Source organism: Triticum aestivum, chromosome 7A, assembly GCF_018294505.1.
Source record: "Triticum aestivum cultivar Chinese Spring chromosome 7A, IWGSC CS RefSeq v2.1, whole genome shotgun sequence".
In the NCBI taxonomy this organism is placed as follows: Eukaryota; Viridiplantae; Streptophyta; class Magnoliopsida; order Poales; family Poaceae; genus Triticum; species Triticum aestivum.
This window is the reverse complement of record NC_057812.1, coordinates 123,323,807-123,340,221: the sequence shown is the minus strand read 5'-3', so window position 1 is coordinate 123,340,221 and position 16,415 is coordinate 123,323,807. Positions and strand designations below refer to the sequence as shown.

Sequence of the window (16,415 nt, the reverse complement as noted above, 5' to 3'; positions counted from 1 at the left end):
CAAGATTAATGCAATTTGACAGCATATCTTGAAGATCCTTCCGGCTGACACATAACAAGTACAAGTCAAGTGTTCTCAGATTTGGAAAACCGCTGAATTGAGGGGGCAGTTCAAATGATGCAAAGCTAAGTTTTAGATGACGAAGCTGAAATATGCTTCCATTGTCTAAAAGCTCGAGCGGAAATCTGTACTGATCAGTACGACCGAAGTAATCGGTTGGTGCTATATCAAGGGCAAGGCTCTTCGTCCGCGATGATACAGCAAAAGCAACCCATGAATTTATATGATCTAGTATCCTGCAGTCAAACTCAAATTTGATCATGAGCTCTTCAACAACCATGCCCTGATGTTGTTGCATAACTGTATTCACGGTCTTAATGAATTTCTGAGTGTATTGTTGTTCGTAAAACACATTCTTAGACACTGTGAGAACATCAAATCTTAGTTTGGGGCATAACATCCACCTATCTTCCCATTTACTTGACAGAATGCCACTCCTTACAGCATCCTTTAGTGGCAACTTTGATAGAACCATAGATAGCATATCCTCAGGAAGGTCTGTAAACTGAACATTTGCTCTGGTTTTCTTAAAGACTTTTCCTTGGTAGGATTCATAGGAACCCATATGTCTTTTTCTTGTGCATGTTAGATCGTTGTCCATTTTAATTCTACATGAAAATGAAGCCAGGGTAAGTACAATTATATCAAGCAAATGAACCTGGAAGGCTGAAATGCAAGTACACTACACAACAAAAGGTTATCCCATTTCATCACATTTATAGCTTCTACTATCCCTCATAATTAGATAAGAACAACCACTCAATAAAGTTGTTGTATTTTCCTTGATAAATAGCCAACTGTGCTTCTAGCAAAAACTGTAAAATGGAACCATAGATCGGTACGATAAATAAGAGCATGGGTTTGTGTGGGCAAACATTTGATCTAGATCGTGTGCTCGTTGTGCACGACAAACCCGAAGTTCATTTGTGGAAATTCGGTAAGGTTTAGATCATGATGGGATGACAAGAACATTACCAATGGCAATGAATTGAGAAGGGTGAACTCTGGAGGTCCCTTGTTTACAAATGCACCATATGTAGTTAAATAAATATATATCGTTGGGGAAACTCTAGGTTTTGTAAAAGTTTAATAAATCTAGATCCTCTGATCCAGCTTGGTGGTTGGTCAAGACTCGGGAGCGGAATCAGAAAAGGAAGGTGGGAGGAGAATGGTGAATCATGGAGATCCCTTCTCGAGATCCATCTTGTGAATTTAAATAAATCTAGATCGTAAGAGCAAGTAGAGATTCCCTAATAAATCCAAATTATCTGATCAAGATTTGAGGTTGGCCAGGGAGATGAATCGGAAAAGGAGGTGAGAGGAGAAGGATGAACTGTGGAGATCCTATGTTCCCAATCCATCGTGTGCAGTTAAAAATCAAGATCGTTAGATAAATTCTAGATTCTCTAAAAGTTAGGCCTTTAAAATAGCTCCCCCTATCACTCATAACCAGATTAGAACAACCATTCCATAAAATTGCCTTATTTCCATATCTAAAAATTTGAGCTAGCAAAAACTATAAAGCGCAACCATAAATCTAAAGGATAAATCAGGGCGTGGGGTTGAGTGTTTGTGTATACGAGAGGGTACAGGGCGGCAACGAAAAACTTACCAAAGGTGAAAGACTCTGGATGAGGTTGAGACAACAGTGAACGGCGGTAGAACGGGAACATCGATGAGCGGCGACGCACTTGAGTTTGGGGGTTAGGGTTGAGGAGGCGGCGGCGGCAGTGGCGGACCTAGGTCACGAAGGGGTACACTCATACAATATATATATATATATATATATATATATATATATATATATATATATATATATATATATATATAGCGAGAGAGAGAGAGAGAGAGAGAGAGAGAGAGAATTTAGGTCAGATCCAGATAGAGAGTCACTTTCTGCACACAAAAAAATATTGGAGGGGCCGGGACTCAAAGAAAAATCAAAAGAGGAAAGTGTGAGAGGAGGGTGAACCGTGGGGATCCCCCATGCCCAAATTTACCGTGTGCAGTGAAATAAATCTAGACCGTTAGATTAACTCTAGCAGATTTCCCAAAATGTTGAGCCTTTATAGTGCGTTTAAAGGGTCTTCTAAAAAATAAAGGCTCCAACGCAAGGGTATAAAGTCAAATTATATGAACTACAGTCTTTATATTTCTTCTTCCATGTAGGGCCCACTTATTAGTGGGTTATCATTTCTTTTTTATCCTTGCCCATCTTGGCCATAGCTCCGCATCATAGTTGCTCCTCTGCACGCAAACTGTCCCCACGCTTCGGTGGAAGCCCGATTGTCAGAGGCGGCGAGGTCGTGCCGCGTTGAAAGCGAAGGGAGTGCGGTGTAGAACTCCAGGTTCTGGCGAGAGAGGGAGGAGGCAGCGGCAGAAGATGGAGGAGAGGCGATAATGCATCCACCAACTCGGAAAGAGTGCTGGAGGGATGGTCGCAGAGTTGTCGGGCATGGCCAACAAACAAGGTTCCATGTTCAGGAAAAATAGATCAAATGTACATTTCGTACATTTATTTCTTTTTTTTTGCGGGGATTCGTACATTTATTTCACATTATACTTACTTCATAGAAAAATAAACTGAGTTTAATATGTTGTCGCAACAATGAACTTTTTAAAATTGATAAATGATTCTATGATTCTACATTTGAGAACAAAGCTCTGCCTATTAACAGGTAACTAAGCTGCATTGCCAATTTTTACTGATCAGAAAGCTTCAACGAAAAATATGAAAGGAAAATTTATAATGGCAACACGCTCGTTCAAAACTATGACCTATTTCTGTACTAACTGGTTTCTTGATAATAGTCAATGACTAATTAAAAAATAGATAATGGGAGGCGGTGGCGTTTCTCAGACATCCAACACGTTGTCCTCCTGATGCACGGCAAAGAGACGGTCGCCCCCAACGGAGAAGTCACTAATGGCACCACTGCCTTGGCTCCCACGCAGCGCCAGCCTCAGGTCGTGATTAGGGCCGCCATACACCGAGATGGTGTCATTCTTGGACGCCAAGAGCAGTCCGCCGTGCATGGCAAGCTTTGAAGTATTGCACTTGGAAGTGGAACTCATCTTGCTCTGATGTAGCCACTGCACGTTTCCGGAGTTGCCCTGGATACGAATGTCGATTAACCCGATATCATGGTGCTCACTGATCAAGCAGACCGAACTCTCGTCTTCCATCATGGCTGCATCCACAACCCGTCTGTTCTTCCCCTCGCAGGCACTCTCGTACCACCACGACCATACAACGCTCATATCCCGGGAATTTACCAGAGCCATGGAAAACAACGGCCAAACGCTGGCCGCCATGAGCGTCTTGGTGTTTGGCAGCCATTGAAGCTTGTTGGTGCTGCCCATCTTGCTTTCGGGGTTGAAGTGCAAACAGGAGCCTGCCTGCTCGCCGGTGATGCAGTCCCAAGCATCGATGCCGTAGTTGCCGTAGCGGCTTCTTCATCTGCAGCTTGCAAACATTTTTGTTTCCTGCTCGGAGGCCAAAGCTAGTGTGTCAAGGTCGACACTCTCGCCTAGGTTTGATAATCGGAAGTGGTGACTTAGGTCGCCGGTAAGCGCTGAGAAGTGAGAAAGCAGCCATGCCCAGGCCGCCGACGAGGAGCATGGAGGGGCCTAGGTAAACCGCATCGCGGACCCACGACACCGCAGGTGTCAGGCAGATCGGCCGGCGCTGCTCTAGCATCCAGTTGTACACCCGCGCGATGGTGCCGTGCGTGTACGTGTGCGTGATGCAACACCCACTATCGGGTGCCGCGCGGACCACCGGGTGGTCAACCGGCACCCGCCCTGGTGGCACTGAAGCGGCTAGGCGGACCCTCTCGACATCGAGCTCGCCGATGCGAGCGGCACGGACGCGGTCGAGGAGGCCGTAGTAGTTCGCCTCGCGGAAGAGCACCCTCTCCGGGACGCCGGCCGGGACGTGGAGCTCGCCCGTGCGGAGCATGTCGAGGAGCGAAGCGAAGCAGGACGGATCGCGGTCGATGAAGTACTCGGGCACGCCCCCGTGCGTGCCTGCGGCGCCGCCGGCATTCCATCATGGCACAGAGCATGGTTCCCTCGCCCGCGCCTGTGAGCGTGTCAGCCGTCGTCTCGAACACCTGCCCGCCGACATTCAGCCGGACGCGGCCGGCTGGCTGCGGCGTGTGCATGGCCAGTGGCTGTGTAGAGGTCTTGCGCGCGCGTGGGCGTGTCGCGTCGAGGGGAAACTCACGTTCGCTTTGGTGGCCAGAACACAACAACTGCCGCTTTTCCTTGAACACAACAAGCGCATGGCCAGTGGTGAACTTGGTGCGCGACAGCTATTTATCGCATTAAGAGAGATCTTACAGATTAGGTCTCGCGTCGAACGCTACATTACTGGGCCGGCCCATTGGCGAGAAAAGCGCGAGTTAAAAATCAGTGCACGCACGAGGGATCGATCATTCGATGTCCTGGTTGACCAGCGGCTTCCTAACCACTGCGCAAGGCTCAAATTCATGTACACCCTGAAAGGTATGCTCGGGAGCAACTAGTTAACGAACGCTCCTTCGGGGCCTCGCAACGATCAGCGCCATTTGACGCGCTCTCAGCCATTCGTCACGTTTCGCGCTGTAGACGCTTCCTCCAGTTCTTTTATTTTTCTGCACGTGTTTTTGGCTTTTTAAATATTTTTTTCCGGGTTTTTTTTCAACATTCTGGTTTTCTCCCGGTCTTCCTTAGCTTTTCGATCAAATTTTTTTTTCGATTTTTTTGCACGAAAAAAACGTCTTTTCTTTTTTTTTTCTTTCGCGAAAGTCACAGTTTTTTTTCGTAAGAGGCACGGTTGTGCTTTAGCGAGAGTCACGGCCGCGCCTTTCGGAAACGGAAAAAAAATGTGTTTTCTGTTTTTTTCTGTCGCGAGAGTCACGGTTTTGCTTCCGCGAGAGGCGCGGTTGTGCTTTCGCGAGAGTCGCAGCCGTGCCTCTCGGAAAGGGAAAAACCAAACGCGTTTTCTATTTTTTTCTTTCGCGAGAGTCATGGTTTTGCTTCCGCGAGAGGCACGGTTGTGCATTCGTGAGAGTCACGGCCGTGCCTCTTAGAAAGGGAAAAAATACGTGTTTTCTGTTTTTTTTCTTTCGCGAGAGTCACGGTTTTGCTTACGCGAGAGGCACGGTTGTGCTTTCACGAGAGTCACGGTCGTGCCTCTCGGAAAAGAAAAAAAACACGTTTTCTGTTTTTTTTCTTCCACGAGAGTCATGGTTTTGCTTCCACAAGAGGCACGGGTGTGATTTCGCGAGAGGCATGGGCGTGCCTCTTTCGGAAAGGGAAAAAAACCGTGCTCCCGGTTTGATTTTTTCGCCCGGTTTTTTCGTCCGTTTTTTTCATGAAAAAAAGTTTGTCAAAACCTATCAACATGGGATCTAGTTTTGAAGATCTCAACGCGAGGAATCCAATGATGAAAACGGTTCGAAATTTGAATGCACGTTTTAAAAGATAAAATGTTTTGAATAAACGAATCTACGAAAAAAGGGAAAACTCCCAGGTTGCGACAAATGGCGCGCTGCATGTGCGCCACTTATCGCAACCTGGGAAAGTGGTGTGTTTTTTGCAACGAGTACTTCTTAATTAGTGATTTCGGGTATGCCCTATTAGAAGGACAAGAGTCGGCTTTTACACATTCTCCTCCTTTCTTTTCTTTGACTTTTTTTCTTTCTTGGGTTTCAACGCTTTTTCGTTTTTTTTCTTTTCATTTTGTTCCTTCGTTTTTTATTTTATTTTTCCTTCTTAATTTTTTGTTTAGGTTTCTTTTTTCTTCTCCATTTTTTGTTTTCCTTTTTTCCTTTGCTTCTTTTTGTTTCTCATTCTACATTCTTATATACATGACCAACATTTTTTCAAAATTGTTCAACACTTTCTAAATACTTGTTCAACGTTTTTCAAACACTTATTCAACATTTTTATATACATGACCACCGTTTTTATGTACTTGTTCAACATTTTGCAAATACTTTTTCCACATTTTTCGAATGCTTGATTAACATTTTTTTCAATCTTTGTTCAACATTTTTCGAACGCTTGATTAACATTTTTTCATGTACTTGTTCAACATTTTTTTGAATGTTTGATTAACGTTTTTAAAATCCTTGTTTAACATTTTTCAAATCCTTGTTCAACATTTTTCGAACGCTTGATTAACATTTTTTCAAACTTGTTCAACATTTCCTCAAATACTTGTTCTATATTTTTGAAAATGCTTGATTAACATTTTTCAAATACTTGTTCAACATTTTTCTAATATTTGATCAACATTTTTCAAATACTTGTTCAACATTCCTCTGAATGTTGCTACATTAACATTTTTTAAATACTTGTTCAACATTCTTTCTGAATGCTTGATAACATTTTTTAAATACTTGTGCAACATTTTTTATATACTTATTCAACATTTTCTAAATGTTTTTTGAAGAGTTTTTTTTGTAATATATATATTTAAAATATTGTAAGTATAAACAAAAGTACAAAATAAAACATAAAACGAAACCAGAAAACGTAAAAGTACAGAAATATAGGTTGACCCCTACGTGAGGTTGACCCCTACGCTCGCTTAAAGCGAAAAATAGGGGCGCCCGACTTAGTGGCTTAGGAACAGAGAATTGCGGGCGCAGATATGTATCCCTTCTAGCAAGATAAACTCCGCGTGGGGGGGGGGGGGGGGGGCTATTTCTCGCATTAAGCAAGAGTTTGTATGAAGTCCAAAGATAACTTGCACCTCTCTAGGTCGCAACAAGTGTAGTTTTTTTCGTAGATCCGTTTATTCAACAAGTTTTGGTGCATCCAAATTCTGAACTGTTTTCATCGTTGAATTTCTCGCGTCGAGATCTCCAAAACTAGATCCCATATTGATAGGATTTGATAAACTTTATTTTCACGAAAAAACATGATGAAAAACCCAACGGGAACACGGGTTTTTCCCTTTTCAACAGAGGCACGGTCGTGCCTCTCACGGAAGAAAAACCGTTCCTTCGTTTTCAAAAGGCACGGCCGTGCCTTTCGCGGAAGCACAACCGTGTCTCTTGCGGAAGGAAAAAATAACAAAAATGTAATTTATTTTCCGTTTCCGAGAGGCACGGCAGTGCTTCTCGCAAAAATATAACCGTGCCCCTCACGAAAGCAAAATCGTGCCTCTGGCGGAAGGAAAAAAACAGAAGACACAGTTCTTTTTTTCGTTTCCGAGAGGCATGGCCGTGCCCTCGCGAAAGCACCCGTGCCTCTCGCGGAAGGGAAAAACAACAGAAAACACGTTTTTTTTCATTTCTGAGAGGCACGGCCGTGCCTCTCGCGAAAGTACAACCGTGTCCCTCGGGGAAGCAAAACCGTACCTCTCGTGGAAGGAATAAAAATAGAAAATGCGTTTTTTGGGTTTCCGAGAAGCACAGCCGTGCCTCTCGTGAAAGCACAACTATGCCTATCGCAAAAGCAAAAAAAAACATATTTTCTTCACGCGTATTTTTTTCGAATATATTTTGTGGTCCAAAAGCTAAGGAAGACAAGTGGAAAACCAAAAAAATCTAAAAAACAAGGTTTAAAATCCGAAAATGCGTGAAAAAAATAAAATAAAATTTAAAATTCCGGAGTGTGCGCACAGTGTGCGACACATGGCGGCGGCTGAGAGCGCATCAAATAGCGCGCTCAGCCCATCCGTAAGTGATCGTTGCGAGGCTTTCAAAGGAACGCTCGACAACTAATTGCTCTCTAGGAAGTATCGCGTCGAAGTTTTCGTTAATGAGCCGGCCCATATATGCGCACAACTTAGAAAGGGGACGCGTGAGGGATACATCCCTGGTCGCTGCCAACACAAACAAGCGCGACTAGCCACCGAGCCCGCGTGCAGTTCAAGTTAACTAAAGGGGCGCGATCTACTTGAAGTAAGTCGAGATGGTTTTATCTATTTTTCTTTCTTCTTCATTTTTTTATTTTTTCTCTGTTTCTTTTTTTTTCATTCTACATTCTTATATACATTATCAACATTTTATCAAATACTTGTTGAACATTTTTCAAATACTTGCTCAACAATTTTTCCAATAGTTGTTCAACATATATACATGATAAACATTTTTTTCCAAATACATGTTCAACAATTTTTCAAAATACTTGTTCAACTTTTTTCAAATACTGTGCAACATTTTTCAAATATTTTTCAAATACTTGTTTAGCATTTCTCAAAATATTTTCAACTACTTGTTTAGCATTTCTCAAAATATTTTTGAAATACTTGTTTAACATTTTTATATACATGATTAACATTTTTTTCAAATATTTTTTGATTTTTTTTGTAATACATGTAATTAGATAATTTTAAAGTACTAGTAAGGTACACGTGCATTGCACGCATGAAATTTGCTAACCAAATTATGAATAAATACCACATTATAGTATGTAAGCTTTGAGTCATATATGCATGATGTAGATGTTCGTTTAATTCTTATAGTTCATCTCATTCAAAATCAATTAGTTTTATAAAAAAAATCTATTTTAAAATTCATGGAAGTGTGCATTGTAAAGCATAAATTAAAAACAAAAAGTAAAAATTCATTTAAAAAATTGGGCAATTAAGATACGGAAGACTTTAGAATAAAGGAGAAGTGTTTATGTTTTGAGATTTGTGCATTATGCTTAAGTTCAACCATGGAGTCTTTTAGATTATACATGTGGCAGAATTTGGTGGAATGTAGATGATATCCAACTACCAGTAGTGATCGGATATGACATCTCTGTACCATCGGATTGGCTTCATCCAATGACCAACTTTCAAAATTATTCGCACATTATATATAGGTATAGATAAACAGAAGTTCATAACAACATAAAATGTAAAAAAAAAAGGAAAAATGAGGCTGTGGCCTCCCGCGCTCGTGCGCGAACCCAGCTCGCTCGCCCTTCAGCGAGAGTTTGCTCTCAGCACCGCCTCAAGCGACTACATAATGGGCCAGCCAAGTGCTTTGTTAGCTCGACCTTTCTCGTTTGTTCGCTCTTTCCGTAAATTTTGCTTTTTTTATATTTTCAAAGAAAACTAAAATACACATATTATGAAAAACTTATGTTTGAAAACAAAATTCACGGTGTTAAAAACTAGTGCAACTATAAAAAAAATTATACTTCCAAATATTCAGAATATATATTACCAGAAATACTTTACATAGATTTTTTTTCCAAAAATATGTTCAGCAAGCACTTGAAAAATGTTAAATGCTTATACAGAAAATGTTTCTCATATATCAAAAAATGTACCCAGAAAAAAACAAATATGTATGAAAAAAGGTGATTTTTATTTAAAAAATATTCATCAAGCATTTGAAAAAAATGAAATATATATATGCTGACCATGTATTCAAAAATATTAATCCTATATCTGGAAAAAGTTGATCAAGCATTCAAAAATGTTAAATGTGTATGTAAAAATGTTGACCATATATTTTAAAATTATTAATCAAGCATTTGAAAATGTTAAATGTATAAAAAATTAAAACATGTTCATATTTTACTTAAAAAATGTTAATCAAACATTTTAGAAATATATTAAAATTGTGTATGGAAAAAATATTGACCATGTATTCACAAACTAGAAAAATGATGAAAATCGACAAGGAAACAAATAAGGCGAAGAAAACAAAAAAAGAAACAAAGAAAACCAAAGTGCAATGAAGAAGCATAGAAAAACAAAAGAAAACTAAATTTATTATGAAGTAGAAACAGAAAACATCGGAAAAACCATGAAGAAAAAATCAAAGAAAGAAACAAAGAACCAAAAAAGAGAGAAACCAATAAATAAAAGAGAAAACCGATGAAATGCAATAAAACTGAAGAAAAAATAGAAAACGGACAAAAACCATTGAAAATAGAGAAAACCAAAATAAAGAAATAAGAAAAAGAAAAGTCCAAACAAATTAGCTAAACGAACAGATCGAACGCAACGAGCATAGCAAGCTAACGGGCCGACCCTGTACTGTAGCAAGCAGTGAAAATCCATTAGTGAGTTGGGCATACATCTCGCTATAAGCAGGATATAGCCCCGGCGGAGAATTGCCGACGTTCGAGGGCTTGTCCCACGGCCGACGTGTGAAGACCATGATTACCCGGAAGGATAGCTGATAACCCACAAGTATAGGGGATCAATTGTAGCCTCTTTCGATAAGTAAGAGTGTCGAACCCAACGAGGAGCTAAAGGTAGAGCAAATATTCCCTCAAGTTCTATCGACCACCGATACAACTCTACGCACGCTTAACGTTCATTTACCTAGAACAAGTATGAAACTAGAAGTACTTTGTAGGTGTTGTGGGATAGGTTTGCAAGAATATAAAGAGCACGTAAATAAAAACTAGGAGCTGTTTTAGGTAAAGAAGCAATAAAGTTAGTATAGCGAGTGTGGAAAAGTGGTGGTAGGAGTTGCGAAATTGTCCCTAAGTAATTGACTATGTTACTAGACCGATAGCAAGTTTTATGTGGGAGAGGCCACTGCTAGCATGTCATCCCTGACTTGGAATTCTATGCACTTATGATTGAAACTATTAGCAAGCATCCACAACTACTAACGTTCATTGAGGTAAAACCCAACCATAGCATTAAGATATATTGGTCCCCCTTCAATGCCGTATGCATCAATTTCTATGTTAGGTTGAAACTTCTGTCACTCTTGCCCTCCAATACATAGTCCTATCAACATACAACTAACACTATGGTGTGATCCACGCGCACACTCATATGATGGGCACCAAAGGACAGCAACATAACCACAAGCAAATTAAACCAATCATAGCAATTCACCAATTACCGATAGGACACCGAAAATCTACTCAGACATCATAGAACTTCAACACATCATTGGATAATAATATGAAGCATAAAGCACCATGTTCAAGTAGAGGGTACAACGGGTTGCGGGGGAGTGGACCGCTGTAGATAGATGGGGGAAGGTGATGAAGATGTTGGTGAAGATGACGGAGGTGTTGGTGTAGATCGTCGTCACACGATGATGGCCCCGGCGGTGTTCCGGCGCCACCGGGAGTGAGGGGGAGAGAGCCCCCCCTTCTTTTTCTTCCTTGACCTTCTCCCTAGATGGGAGAAGGGTTTCCCCTCTGGTCCATGGCCTCCATGGCGGTGGAGGGGCGAGAGCCCCTCCGAGATTGGGTCTGTCTCTCTGTCTCTCTCTGTTTCTTCATTCCAGATTCTGCCCTTTTACCGTTTCTTAAATTCCCGGAGATCCGTAACTCTGATTGGGCTGAATTTTGGACACGATCTCTATCCGGATATTAGTTTTCTTGCGGTGAAAGAAGGGCATCATGTTGGGGAACGTAGTAATTTCAAAAAATTTCCTACGCACACATAGGATCATGGTGATTCATAGCAACGAGAGGGGAGATTATGTCTACGTACCCTCGTACACCGAAAGAGAAAGCGTTTATCAACGCGGTTGATGTAGTTGTACACCTTCACGAGCTGTCCCGATCAAGTACCGAACGTACGGAACCTCCGCGTTCAGCACACGTTCAGCTCGATGACGTCCTCGCCTTCTCGATCCAGCAAGAGGGGCAAAGTAGTAGATGAGTTCCCGGCAGCACGACGGCGTGGTGACGGTGTTGGTGAAGAACAATCTCCGCAGGGCTTCGCCTAAGCACTATGAAAACTATGACGGAGGATAAACTAGAGGGGACGGGGTAGCCGGCACACGGCTTGGTGTTTCTTGATGTGTCTTGGGTGCTAGCCCTACCCCTCTATTTATATCTTGAGCCTTGGGGTCAAAACTTGGAGTAAAAGCCTCCACAAAGTCGGTTTCACCCGAAAGGCAAGAGTTCTTCTCGGACTACAGGGCCAGACGCCAAGGACCCTGGCGTCTGGCCCCTGGACTCCACAAAACTTCCTTTTGCGCTTTCCAAAAACCTTGTGGGCTTTCCCCTTTGGCCCAAATAAAGTGTTCTCGTACCCAAACATTTCGGGAAACCTCCGGAACCCCTTCCGATGAATTCCGGAACCCTTCCGGAGACCAAACATTATTATCCCATATATCAAACTTTATCTCCGGACCATTCCGGAGTTCCTCGTCATGTCCGTGATCTTATTCGGAACTCCGAACAACATTCGGTTACCAACATACATAACTCATAAATACTATATCGTCAACGAACATTAAGCGTGTGGACCCAACAGGTTCGAGAACTATGTAGACATGACCGAGACACTTCTCTGGTCAATAACCAATAGCGGAACCTGGATGCCCATATTGGCTCCTACATATTATACAAAGATCTTTATCGGTCGAACCGCATAACAACATACGTTGTTCCCTTTGTCATCGGTATGTTACTTGCCCGAGATTCGATTGTCGGTATCTCAATACCTAGTTCAATCTCGTTACAGACAAGTCTCTTTACTCATTCTGTAATACATCATCCCGCAACTAACTCATTAGTTACAATGCTTGTAAGGCTTATAGTGATGTGCATTACCGAGAGGGCCCAGAGATACCTCTCCGACAATCGGAGTGACAAATCCTAATCTCAAAATACGCCAACCCAACAAGTACCTTCGGAGACACCTGTAGAGCACCTTTATAATCACCCAGTTACGTTGTGACGTTTGGTAGCACACAAAGTGTTCCTCCGATAAACGGGAGTTGCATAATCTCATAGTCATAGGAACATGTATAAGTCATGAAGAAAGCAATAGCAACATACTAAACGATCAAATGCTAAGCTAACAGAATGGGTCAAGTCAATCACATCATTCTCCTAATGATGTGATCCCGTTAATCAAATGACAACTCATGTCTATGGTTAGGAAACATAACCATCTTTGATCAATGAGCTAGTCAAGTAGAGGCACACAGGTGACACTATGTTTGTCGTTGTATTCACACATGTATCATGTTTCCGGTTAATACAATTCTAGCATGAATAATAAACATTTATCATGATATAAGAAAATAAATAATAACTTTATTATTGCCTCTAGGGCATATTTCCTTCACATCAACCGCCTTACGGGGTGGCCACGAGGGCCCAGGGCGCGCCTGACCCCCTGGGGCGCGCCCCCTACCTCGTGGCCCCCTCAGGCATCGTCTCGCGTTGATTTTTCTTCCCAAAAATCACATATATTGCAAAAAAAATCTCTGTCAGTTTTTATCCCGTTTGGACTCCGTTTGATATGGATTTACTGCGAAACAAAAAACATGCAACAAATAGGAACTGGCACCGGGCATGATGACCCACAAGTATAGGGGATCTATCATAGTCCTTTCGATAAGTAAGAGTGTCGAACCCAACGAGGAGCAGAAGGAAATGATAAGCGGTTTTCAGCAAGGTATTCTCTGCAAGCACTGAAATTGTAGGTGACAGATAGTTTTGTGATAAGATAATTTGTAACGAGCAACAAGTAACAAAAGTAAATAAAGTGCAGCAAGGTGGCCCAATCCTTTTTGTGGCAAATGACAAGCCTGGACAAACTCTTATATAGAGAAAAGCGCTCCCGAGGACACATGTGAATTATCGTCAAGTTAGGTTTCATCACGATCATATGATTCGCGTTCGGTAATTTGATAATCTGATATGTGGGTGGACCGGTGCTTGGGTGCTGTCCTTACTTGGACAAACATCCCACTTATGATTAACCTCTATTGCAAGCATCCGCAACTACAACAAAAGTATTAAGGTAAACCTAACCATAGCATGAAACATATGGATCCAAATCAGCCCCTTACAAAGCAACGCATAACCTAGGGTTTAATCTTCTGTCACTCTAGCAACCCATCATCTACTTATTACTTTGCAATGCCTTCCTCTAGGCCCAAATAATGGTGAAGTGTCATGTAGTCGACGTTCACATAACACCACTAGAGGAGAGACAACATACATCTCATCAAAATATCGAACGAATACCAAATTCATATGACTACTAATAGCAAGACTTTTCCCATGTCCTCAGGAACAAACATAACTACTCACAAAGCATATTCATGTTCATAATCAGAGGGGTATTAATGTGCATAGGATCTGAACATATGATCTTCCACCAAGTAAACCAACTAGCATCAACTACAAGGAGTAATCAACACTACTAGCAACCCACAAGTACCAATCCCAGACTTAGAGACAAGAATTGGATACAAGAGATGAACTAGGGTTTAAGAGGAGATGGTGCTGGTGAAGATGTTGATGGAGATTGACCCCCTCCCAATGAGAGGATTGTTGGTGATGATGATGGTGATGATTTCCCCCTCCCGAAGGGAAGTGTCCCCGACAGAACAGCTCCGCCAGAGCCCTAGATTGGTTCCGCCAAGGTTCCGCCTCGTGGCGGCGGAGTCTCGTCCCGAAAGCTTGCTTATGATTTTTTTTCTCAACGAAAGACTCCATATAGCAGAAGATGGGCATCGGAGGGCCACCAGGGGCCCACGAGGCAGGGGGGCGCACCCAGGGGGTAGGGCACGCCCCCACCCTCGTGGCCAGGGTGTGGCCCCCCTCTGGAACTTCTTGCACTCAGTATTTTTTTATATATTCTTAAAATGACTTTCGAGGGAGTCCTGGATTAGGGGGTCTCCGGACAGCCGGACTATATCCTTTGGCCGGACTGTTGGACTATGAAGATACAAGATTGAAGACTTCGTCCCGTGTCCGTATGGGACTCTACTTGGCGTGGAAGGCAAGCTAGGCAATACGGATATGTATATCTCCTCCTTTGTAACCGACCTTGTGTAACGCTAGCCCCCTCCGGTGTCTATATAAACCGGAGGGTTTTAGTCCATAGGACAACACATACAATCATACCATAGGCTAGCTTCTAGGGTTTAGCCTCTCCGATCTCGTGGTAGATCAACTCTTGTACTACTCATATTATCAAGAATAATCAAGCAGGACGTAGGGTTTTACCTCCATCAAGAGGGCCCGAACCTGGGTAAAACATCATGTCCCCTGCCTCCTGTTACCATCCGCCTTAGCGCGCGATGGAGGCTGGATGAACAGGAGCCCGTGGAGGCTGGAGGAGGTCGATGGTGGAGATGAACAGTATCTCGTGGAGTCCCGTTTTACGGTACACCACACCCCTCCCGATGAACAGGACCCCCGTTTCGACCGTAGCGCTCCAACACAAGTCCGTTTCCTCCGTTTTGCGGTACGCCACACCCCTCCCGATCAACAGGACCCCCGTTTCGACCGTAGGAGGTCTGTTTCCTCCGTTTTGCGGTACGCCAGACCCCTCCCGATGAACAGGATCCCGTTTCGGACGTGGCCGGTCGAACACAAGGCCGTTTCCTCCGTTCTGCAGTACGCCAGGCCTCGTTTCCATCGCATGTTCTGTCGAAGCCCTCCCGATGAACACGACGCATTCCGTTGCCTCCCAATGAACACGACGACGATGCTGTTTCTCCGTTCTGACCCAGCCATGTACACGAGCCCTGGCCGTACATATGCGTGAGTAGGCGTTCGAGACCCCGCCCGTATGTACACATACGTGGCCGTATTTTCTTTCTTGCATCCTGGCCGCTGTACGTACGTGTAAATGCTATGTGCGCGCCTCTACTACGACACGTGCGCGCCTCTACTACGACACATGCGTGCCTCTACATCGACCAGTATGTACGTACACGCTTGCGACCAGAATGACAACACTACGTACGCTTTGACCAGGTGGTACCCGACTGTTAGGCACTTCCTTGCCTGTGAAGATGTAGCTGGTGGGTCCCAGCAGTCAGGGGGCGAATTGTTTTTTTTGCCTGGACACACTTCCTTGCGTGCGAAGATGTAGCTGGTGGGTCCCAGCAGTCAGGGGGAAACATTTTTTTCACGAAATACGGTGGCCCGTCCGGTGGGTCCCGCTGTCAGGTGGAGGAATACTTATTTTGCATGTAATAAGGAGGCACTTCCTTGCTGTGGACGTGGACCCAGCTGTCAGCCTCTCCACGTACAGTCCACGTCCGATGGAAGCCGTTCCTTGACCATGTTGACCACGCCGCATCGAGAGCACCAGGACGGTGGACGACGGCGAGGCCTAGGAAGGGGACGACGCAGAGCCGGGGAAGATGCGATAGTGGATGCCCATGCGTAGAGGAGTAAGAGGTTCACTGGTTCGCTGCGGTGTGAGGCTGCCGTCGCCGCAGAATAACAGGGGGTGTGGGTGAATAGAGGGATGGCCTGGCCAGCGGTGGGAGTAGTAGGGGCGGTGAGGCCTCCGCCGCATCGCAGCCGGCCATGGGAGGCAGGAGCACGAGGCACGACCGGTGCTGGTTTGGGCGGCTGGAGCAAGAAGACCAGAGGTTGAAGAAGCACTACGGCCGTTGGATGGACATCATACGGTCACTGGAGCTAGAATCGTGCATATTGACTAAGTTGACAAA

At 43.6% G+C, this 16,415-nt stretch overlaps 1 pseudogene; it reads right to left on the bottom strand.

Moving 5' to 3' along the window:
- Nucleotides 1-2,871: 2,871 nt before the first annotated feature.
- On the bottom strand, nt 2,872-4,226 carry LOC123153159 (BTB/POZ domain-containing protein At2g24240-like; annotated as a pseudogene).
- Between the last annotated feature and the right edge of the window lie 12,189 nt (nt 4,227-16,415).